We start from the raw sequence: 10,970 nt of genomic DNA, 5'->3' as shown, positions 1-10,970 counted from the left end.
TCAGCAGTTTTAGTCGAAAAATCCTTAACAAATTTAGAACAGTATTCTATTAATCCTAAAAAGGACCTCAATGTATCCTTATCTGAAGGGATTGGAGCTAAACTAATGGCATCTAAAAGATTCTGTTTAGGCCTCACCCCAAGATCTGTGATTTTATACCCTTTAATCTACTTTATCCACTAAAAACTTACATTTGTTTCGTCTGAGAGTTAATCCTGACTCTCTAATTTTGAACAATGTTATGGTTATGTTGATCAACAGTGTCTCCAAATATTAAAATATCATCTTGAAAGAAGACAATATTTTTCACGCCCTTAAAGAGTATATTCATCATCCTTTGAAATATGCTCGCCGTGGAGCAGAGACCAAAAGGCATCCTGGTGCATTGATAGATACCTACCATAGTGATGAAGGCCGTAAGGGGTTTTAATTCTGCATGTAGCTTAATTTGGTGGTATGCATTTTTCAGATCTAGTTTAGGAAAGAAATTTCCACCGCTCAATGCCAAAATTAATTAATTAATATTGGGAAGTAGAAAGGTGTCGACTACCACATTTTGGTTAAGTGACTTAAGGTCAATGCAGAACCTACATTTTACCATCCGATTTTTCAGTAATAACCACTGGAGAAACCCATGATGAGCTCTCAACTGGTTCAATTACACCAGAAGTAAGCATTTCTTGAAGCATTTCTTTGACAACTTCCCTAGCTATTAAAAGTGTCCTACGTACTTTATGCTGTACTGGGACAGCATTGGGTTTTAAAATTATCTTATGCACATACCCTTCAAAACAACCCAACTCATCTCTAAAGACGTCTTTAGCTTCTTCCAAAATCTTTTCTAATGACGGATTATCAACCACAAGTACCTGAGTTGGAGCCCAGAGAACAATAATAATTGAAAGATCAAACTGATGCATCCGTCCTAGGATAGGTGGGCCATCTCTTGCAACATAAACTTTTCCTTCAATAGATCTACCACTGAATTCAATGATAGACTTCATGAAACCAATTAGATCTATTGTTTCGCCCTGATACCCTCCTGGATTGATGTCTTTAGGTTGCAAAACAATATTGGGCCACAACTTGTCATAAATATATTTAGGAATAATGGCATACATAGATCCACAGTCAACCATTAATTCCACTACTTCACCATAGCCTTAGGCCTGTTTCTCCTACCAATATGATCAACCTGTAAAGGAATATCATTAGTGGAACAGGGTAAACATGCATTTTAAAATGAATTATCAATATTATCATCTATTATAGCTGTTCTTTGTTTGAATGACTTCCTAAACATATTAGAAAAATGACCCTTGCGTCCACATTTCAAACAGTTTCTATCAATGGCTGGACATTTACGAAAATCGGCATTGTGGGATGAGCTTCCACATCTATAGCATGACCTGAATTGTTGTCTTCCTCTTTGGAAAAATTTTCCTGATTTGGAAACTGCTGTTACATTCGAGTCTTCACTACAGACTACTGAAACGTTACTGGGATTACCTTCTTCTTTCTTGCTTAACTCACGCATACAATACTGTGAATGCTCAAGTACTTTTGCTATGTCTATAGCATCCTTTAACGAAGGGTTCATGGCTGCCCAAAGTCGTTCTGCGTTTTTTTGCATTTACATTGCACAATGAGCTGATCTCGTACTAATTCATCCGTCATAGCTCCAAATTTGCACTTTGGGGATAGTTCTCTGAGTGTAGACACAAAGTCATCGATAGATTGATTGTCTTCTTGTCTGTGTGTATAAAACTGATAACGGTTCATAACAATATTAATCTCTTTGGAAAACCTAACCTCCAATCGTTTTTTTGCTTCTGAATAGACATCTTCAATGGCATTGCCATTAGGTAACGTTGCTACAGGCAGATATTTAAAAATATGTTGTCCTTCTTTGCCAATATTATTGAACAACAATGCTTTTTTTCTTGCAGCACTACATTGTGAGCCATCCATGGCATCAATGTAATTTTTGAACATAGGTAGCCAATCTTCCCACTCTATTGAAAATGTTCCAGGAGAGGCTAAAGAAATTGGAGGCGTTAATATTGAGCTTTGATTCTCAATTGTAAGTCGAATAACACTACAAATGATAAGCTGAGGGAAAGTAAAGCATAGACTAATGCCTTGTTGGTCGAGTAGCAATAAGGATCAACAATGTGTAAATGTGTGTACAATGAAATACTGACTCAAAGTATATGTCACAAAAAAAATGGTGCTAAATCTGTCCTTGGCGCTCTGTAGTATGTGCTTTCTTTATTCACTTTCCACTGTGCCCGAGAAAAATATCTTGAAGCTTGAATGTAACTAAAGGTGAACATGCAAGATGTGCTTTTTATAAAAGCACTAACGTGAAAGACTTGATGAAACACACAAAAATGACATATGTTCACAAATACCTTTTCATTTGTATATGAATTATACCTGTAGAATTTCCGATGCGTGAAGACATGCCGATCCGATGGTTTACCGGAGTGTTGCTATGGTTACAACATCTAAAATGGCCACCGACGTCGTTTAAGCATCCTTTCTATGGGAAGTTGAGCTTGTAACATCAACGTGAAGAACGTGATGCAAGCGATGTTTTCTTCAGGTGATCGAGCACAGATAGTCAGGGACATACTGCAAAGTCAGCTCGAGACAGCTCTAGCGAACAATTGGCTCGAGCTCACGTTTAAAAGAAAACGACTCTCTGACCAAGTCTTGCCAAAGAAGTTACTTCAAAGAAAATGACACTCACGACAGATCCATGACGTCCATCTCATGCTCCGGTCTCAGCTTGCGGCCTTAAACTACCATTCCACGACAAAATAAGGTATTTGTTCTTTTCTTCTCACGCGTGAATTCTGTACTTCTCCTCAGGGATGCAATACTGGCCAAAACTTTGCCAAAATGTAGTAAGAAGAATGTAGTCAGGAAGCAGATCAGTAATAAGTTAAATAAACTATTTATTTATGATATAATGATCCTAAGTAGAAATGCGTGGCTCCTCCCTGGCCAGTCAATCTGCAACTGCCAGAGTACAGAACTATGAACAACTACTTGGAATGTGGACCGCACTAGGCACAGTGCTCCACACTCCATAATGGACATAAACAACATCAGAAGATTACAACATATGTTTACTATCCCAAACACTCCAATTGAAGCTTGTGACTGCAAAAATGATTTTGGAAATGTACTAATCCCATTTTTCGAAATTGCTAAACTTATACTGAAACCTAAAATGGGATTGAAACACCATATTACAAATCAGTAAAGTTGACTTATTCCTAAAATGGCATAAGTACCTTTTGCAAATAATTTTTGCTACGACAAACTCTGAATCAGTATTTGGAAGAGGTGTTGTGTAGGCGTCCCTTCCAAATAATGAATTGGTATGCAATGTCAGTATTTTGCAATTAATTCCAGTTGCAAACATTGAAAAATTACTGACTCTAGAGTTGGGGTGGTAATGCCTTTTTGAACGTAAAAAAAGGTTTGTTGGGGAGTAGGCAGTGATCAAGGTGAGTACGAGAACTTCTCAAACAAACCTTTAAAAATACAAAACAATTTTTCTGTTTACTTTGTTGGAAGGCAATAAGAGACATTTTGGTCTCTGGACACTAGCAGGTCACCATTCTGTGATGGCCTCTAATCAGAGTGAGTTGCAATTTACAACCTTCCTCATTAATATTCTTGAAGTAGGTTAGATTGTAAATTTGGAATTTAGAGAATCGACCTATTATTACATAGTGTGGTTCATTGAATTCTTTACTAGTTGCAAAAATATAGGTTGCATATTGCTACTAGATTTTTGCGATCAGTAATAAGTACATCAATATCTTAGTGTACAGTGGAAGAGTTTTTAGTTAGTATTGAACTTGACCCTCTTTGTAGGGTCATCGCCAAAATGTTTGTCTTCACTCTCCTCTTTTTGGTTTCTGAGTTTGATGGCTTTTAGGGCTTAGCACACTTTACCACTGCTAACCAGTTGCGCTCTCGCCTTTAAACATGTCAGAATTAGCTTACACTCAAATGCCCAATTTAATTTACTTGTAAGCAGGGCCAGACTGGTAATACCGGGCACCTAGTAATCCCCCGGGAGGCCGGAATGGTCGTAGGAGGGTTTGTTTACAGGGGGCCAGTTTTGTTACTGGGGCCGATCACCCCCCAGGTAGAAAATCAGAAGGCCGACCTGCTGCCAGGCCTGCATTCGCAATCTGTGCTGCTCTGCACACTGCAGTGTGCACTCCTGCCTCTGCTCTGCAGAGAAAAATCACAACTGCCATTGGTGAGGTGACCTCTCCCTTATGAATGGCAATCGCACAGACAAACAGAGGTGCTGAGGTGCAGTAGCACATGCACTACTAAATTCAACCCAAGTTACCACACCAGTCCACCCAGCTACTGCACTGTGCGTGCACAGGGACAGGGTGCCATGCGGCTGGTGTGCGCAGGCCGCGGCCCGCGGCCCGCGTACACTTACTTTTGGCGCCACACTAACTGTTTAGCACCACCACCACGCGTGACCAGACAGGCACTGAGGAACCTGACTTTTGACTTTGAGTGAGGGATTGCTGCACTGATGCCAGATGATGGATCATTTAAACATTACATATTAAATAGGAACGATGTCCCACCTTGTCAAGAAACAATAAAAAGCGGGATACATAACCTCCCAACTTTACCCCCAGTGGTGTAAATGTTCCTTTCATTGTCTTCAGTCAAAGCAAAGTTCTGCATCTTTCTTCAATTTACAAAGGCTACGATTTATCGCGATAGCTCCTGCTCCTTTTTTTAACGTCTTTTTCAAAACTGCCTATTTTATAACTCTGCTGACAGGAAAATCATACTCACTAATGAGACATTAAGATCAGAAAGTATGAAAAGGGCCAGGAAGAAAGCGCCCTCGGCGATGTGAGCTTACCTCACTGAGCTTGTCCATAAGGTCTGTTCACGGAAACTGGCTACAGGTTCAAAGTGAGGTGTAAATAGGTTCAAATTATTTGGAGTAAGCAACAGCTCTAAAGCATCAGGCAAAAAGGTTATGAGTAAAATAAATGGGTTTTAAGGGGCCTAATGGAATCTACAGCCATAGGTTCTTTACGAATGCAGCCCCCCTCTCTGCTCACAGCATAAATACTGACTGGGGGTCTATAGGAGACTGCGACCAGTCATAGGGCAGCAGAAACAGGCACAGAGTCCAGGAGCACTTTGTTGAACTTTATTGGAATTTCTAAAGAAACACACAGTGTTTGTCCAAAAGTAATTAGGAACTTATTTGGGCCAGTCTATCAGACTCATAGGTGGCAAGGTTTCAGGTTGCCTATGTGTGAAATGTTCATAATTTCAGTGGAATTATGAGTGGCATTCAATGACTATGAGTGACACGTTCTCACGAGCAAATTTGAGCAATGAGGAGGAGGAAAACATTAGAAATTGCACCCATTTGAGTAGTAGATTGTGAATTTTTAAATCTAGCTTTGACGAAACAGTATGCTTTTCTTCAGAGCAGGGTGAGGATTTTCTACCTCTGTTTCAATGAGTAGTGCATTCACAGTTAAGCATTACTCTACCTATTTGGACCAATTTAATTAGGGTGACTGGTACACTGCCTCACAGCTAATTTTGCCCCATGCATCCTGTGTTTCTTCTACTGTAAAACATTTCTCAGACACAAAACCCTGATTGCGTCATCCTGTTAATTTTGTATTTAAGTCTTTTACTAGCTAGTCTGCATTGAGGTTTGAGGACTGCCTTTTAGGCACTATCCAAAGGTATTTATGGCACAATAAAGAGGCCATGGCAACAATTACAAGCACAATGGCAAAATGGAGAGCTCATTTGTGACACAAGTGATGTCACCCTCCAGCGACCCTGCAGAGTTTGAGGCTCATAGCTTCATTATGCCTCTGACAGGCCACCTGAGATAATGGGCTTCCTTAGGAAGTCCAAGATTCAATAATACAATTAAATATGTAATGACAAATGTGTTGAAAAATGCATTATTTTGGCCTTTCTGTCTCCACAACTTTCTTGGGGGAGAACACCACAAATTCCCCCAGTAGTGGCCCCTCAATGTGCTTGCTCACTACACAATGCATGGGGACTGGTCTCACTTTGTGCTCTCTGATTCACTACATCTGTGTCTATTTTTGGTGCTCTCTGTAAGAATGTCTATGGGAGTATATGACTAGAAAACCTGGTGCTCTTTAAGGTCATCATCTACTATTTACTGTGCTTCAAAAGTTAATACAATTAAATATGTAATGAAAAATGTGCTGTAAAATGCACCATTTTGGTCTGTCTTTTTCCAAAATTTTCTTGGGTGGAGAACCCCCCCAAACACCCCTAGAAGTGGTTTTACACGCTCGCTGCGCTCACTCGCTATGCACCGGATGGGGGCAGCTCAGGTAAAATTTGCTCGGGCTGCTTTCAGTTCCCAGTCCAGCCCTATATATATATATGTCACACCTATGGGAGACCCTACACAGCCCAGAAGGCAGGGAGCAGTGTATTTAAAATGTTAGACATGTACTTTTAAGTTTTACATGTACTGGTAGTGAATAACTACTACATTTGTTTTTCACTACAACAAGGCCTACCTTTCCCATGGGATAACATTGGGTTACCTTATTAGATTTTGGTAGAAATTGGGTTACTGGTTGAGGTGGGTGAAATCCTTCTCAAGCAGCAACCACAATTCTTCTCAGGAGAAGCCACAAGCAGTCCTAAATTAACCTGTGCTCAACCCTTGGGTAACTTGGCACAGAGCAGTCAGGCTTAACTTAGAGTCAATGTGTAAACTATTTGTGCAACACTTCAAGCAGTTACACAGTTAAAATATACCAAGAAAGGAGCCAACAAAAGATTTAGAAAAATATAGTGATTTTTAATAAATAACAACAAAAATCCAATTAGTAGAACTGGAGATATTCAATTTGAAAAATTCTAGTGAAAATAGTGCCAAAAGGTGTAAAACACCAATGGAGGATATCTGGGCAGCTGCATGGCTGCCATTAGGGGTCCAGTGTCTTTGTCAAGGCTGCCATTTATGAAGGATGCGAGGGCTTGCACCGAATGTTGCGATGGGTGACGGGTTTCAATGCAATGCAGGTATTTGGGGCTGTTCCAATCTATGCAGCAGCAGTGATACATCGCATCTGCTCAGGGTTGTACCACACAGCAGAAAAGATGGGTTGGTTCCGCTGGATCCACAGAGGCTGGCAGAGCACCTTAGGCCCACTTTCAAGGGGACAGGACTGGGTGGCACCACTTGGTAGGGTAACGTCACAGGTTGCAGGGTCTAGGTGCAAGGTTGTTGGAGCCTTCTGTCACTGAGGCTCTTGTCAGTAGGCCAACCAACTAGCCCAGGGAGTCACTCTGGAGCTCTGGGTTCAATAGATGCAGGCCCAGTCCTTCTCACCCAGACAAGAGGGCAGCAGATCAACACAGCAAGGCAGCAGTCCAGCAAGTCAATAGTCCAAAAGGGTAGCCCTCCAACAGAGTGGCAGGCAGTCCTTCAGCAGCACAGCAGTCCTTGTTCCAGGGAGAGTATCTACAGGTCAGAAGTGTATTGAAGTGTTGGCATCTGAGGTCCAGTAAATATATCCAGTTTTGCCTTGGTAGTGGAGGGAAAGGTTTAGAGGTTTATAGGTTTCCTTTTGATGTCCTCAGGCATTCCGCCTTTCTTACCCTGGCACGAGACTAACTAGAAGGGGATCGTAGCCCTTTGTGTGGCGGCAGAACAAAGTCTATTCAGTGTATGTGGGGCTGTTCCCATCCTGCCAATGATGCCCAATCTAGGCACACCTAAGCTCCCTATGGTGTGTGGCTGTCTTGCAGAAATACATAAACCTCAACTGTCAGCTACACTCGGTCATGTGACCCAGGTGCAGGCTACAGGCACTAAATGTCAACCTTTTAAAGTGGGATTTTCAAAATTGCAATTTAAAATCCAACTTCACCTTAAGTTAAGATTTTTCAGTACAATTCCAAAGAAACTAAACATGATCTGGTTACCTGCCCCCATTTTGAAATTGAAGTTTATTAAATGTAATAAAGGCAACTCAGGTGTTAGTCTATGGGAGAGGCAGGAATTGCAGTAGTGAAAAATTAATTTAAGAGTTTTCACTACAAGTGCAGGTACAACTTACAATAAAATGTCCTATGAGAGGCCCTACACAGCCCAAGAGCTCTACTTTTAAAATAAATTGCAACCTGCCCTTTGGGCTGCTTAGGGCCTACCCTAGGGGTGACTTATTGTATAAAAAAGGAAGGTTTGGGCCTGGAAAAAGGTTCATTTTGACAGTTAAAATGGCAGTGTAAAACTGCACACACTAGCTGCAATAGCAGGTCTGAGACAGGTTTAAAGGGGTTCTTAATTGGGTGGCATAAGAAATGCTGCAGGTCCACTTGTAGCATTTACTTTACAGACCCTGGGTGCCAGGGCCTTATAAGTAAATTAAATATGCCAATTGTGGATAAGCTAATGTTATCATGCATCAAGTAGTGAGTACATGCACCTTGGTTAGTAGTGGTAAAGTGTGTAGCTTCCTAAGACCAGCAAAACCTAGATGAAGGATAAATGGAGGAGGAAGGCAAAATGTTTGGGGAAAGACTACCCTAAGGCTGACATGTCTAACACATTTATTAAATGACAACTTCCAATTGGGAGCAGGAACACAGGCTGAGTTTGGTGTCTAATGAATGGCAATTAAAAGCCCACTTTAAAGGTAAAGTTGGATTTATAGTTACAATTCTAAAAATGCCACTTTTTAAAAAGTTGATATTTTCTTGTCCTAACCATTTTGTCCCTGTAACCCAATCCTGGGTCACATGAGAAGGTGTAGCTGGCAGCTGATGTTTATGTATTGCTTCCAGACAGTGAGACAAACAGAAGATAGGTTTTGGCAGGGTGAGCCACTCTGAGTTAATGAGGGAGTGGAGCAGTCACCTACTACACGTGCACAACATGACAAAGGCTTTGCCTGAGAATTCTCACAAAGGACTAGTCTTTTGTGACCCTAGACAAGCTGGGACCAGAACAGGTAGAAAGGGGGTGCCTGATACCTCAGGGGGTAAAACCCCTAGTGGCTTACTCCACTTCAAAGTGGGAACCAGGTCAAAATGTTGAACTGTTAGACTCAACTCTTCAGTACATTTCTGACTTCTGGACCTGTGGACCCTGCCAGGAAGAAGGACTGCTATGCCGAGCACTGCTCTTTTGATACCACAGAGACACACTGGATGTTCAAGCTACTAGGTACCAACTTGGATACCCAAGCCCTACCCATGTACACTATGTAAACACCGTGGGGGTGTCCTGGGAAAAAGGAGTGGGATGGAGAGAGAGAGAGAGAGAGAGAGAGAGAGAGAGAGAGAGAGAGAGAGATATGTTGGTCTGCACGAATCCTGTTATAGATGATTCAGCAGGATAGACTCAATGAAGTGGTCACACTCTGCTGCAATAAGGACAACTGTAGTTATCTCTCTGCAATGCTTACAGTGTTTGCTTAACTCCCCTTTCTCTAGGTGTGTAGCATTCTACCCCTATGTACCTGTGATGATCCCCTTTCCCATTTGTGATGATCCCTCTTACCTCAGTAAGACATTTCTAGTGTGAGCTAAAAGAAAAGGGGCATTAGTGGTATTAAACAGTGTTCCCCTTATCATCCTTGGCAAAGAATCACACCTAGCAGTGTGATTGTAATTAGTCCCCTATTAAAATGTTCTTGTTTCATGTCTTCTGTTTACATCAAGATCCATTAGTCCGTGAGGATTAAGATGCATGCATTACTCGCTGTGTTAAAGAAGCACACAATAAGATTCAGGTTATGATCAACAAACATGAGAAGCACTACTATGATCACAGGTTAAGGCTTCACCCATGCTTAAGATATAGTACCTTAGTTAGGATAACAATATTCAACATTAGTATCAAATCACAGCATGCAATATTAGTATTGAATTTTGTAGACTAGTGTAGCAGCAAAATAACAATGATTAAAACAACTTTTCTTTGTTTTTTTTCATAGAAGGAAATCTGCAGAATATTCAGTTTGCAGACCAATTAGTTAAGTGTACGAAAATTGTAGAATAATCAGGCAAAAATATGAGTCTGCACAACACTCAAGTAAGTGTACAGGATCTGCAGAATAATCAGGTAAGTATGCGAATCTGCAGAACAATCATATAGTTCAATACAACATTGTTAACAAATCTAAAACATCTATGCTTACAGTCTAGCCATGTGCACATATAACGTTTGACGATACTGCCTCTGATGTCCATGCTCAAAGACTAATTGCTCTCCGTTGATCTTCGCCCGTCAGGTGACCTGAGGATGAAGCTGGAATTTCACTGACATTGAGAAGCCTGATGCAAGAATCGCTGTGCTCAAGTGAGAGTCTATACAGCAAACAAAGTTTCAGGGATGAGCGTGGCTTTAAATAAAAGCCAAGCCAGATCCCACCTGCTGGAACTCTCACAAGATTTCGCAAGATGAGTCTTTGCAGATAGTACTTGGATATTAGTGCAATGGCACTTGCAGGCGTTTGCATCCCCATAAAAACATTAGTTTGCTCATTACTGAGGTGATGTTTGTAACAATGGGACCTTCTACTTAAAACAATGGGGCATATTCTCAAGGAACTATCGCCGTGTTATCTGCACTTTTACGCAGCCAAAGTTGCTCTAAAACTAACGCCCTATTCACAAGCAGGTGATACAGCCCATATCACCAGTTTACCCTCGATATCAGCCGCATAAAACATCGCCACAGATGGCCCCCGCAACTATCGCTAATGAAATGCAGAGTAGGCGTTCCCGTGCCAAAAGCCGTGACAACAACACTCCGCAACATTCTCAACGACCAGCCAGATCTGCAAAAAGACCCCAAAAAATGCGATAAGGCATGTTAGCAGCAGGAAATTAACACCTGCTCCGACCTGGTGTAAAGTCAGACGACAGCC

This window comes from Lissotriton helveticus, chromosome 4_1 (assembly GCF_964261635.1).
Source record: "Lissotriton helveticus chromosome 4_1, aLisHel1.1, whole genome shotgun sequence".
Lineage (NCBI taxonomy): Eukaryota > Metazoa > Chordata > Amphibia > Caudata > Salamandridae > Lissotriton > Lissotriton helveticus.
Note: the sequence above shows the minus strand (reverse complement) of the source record.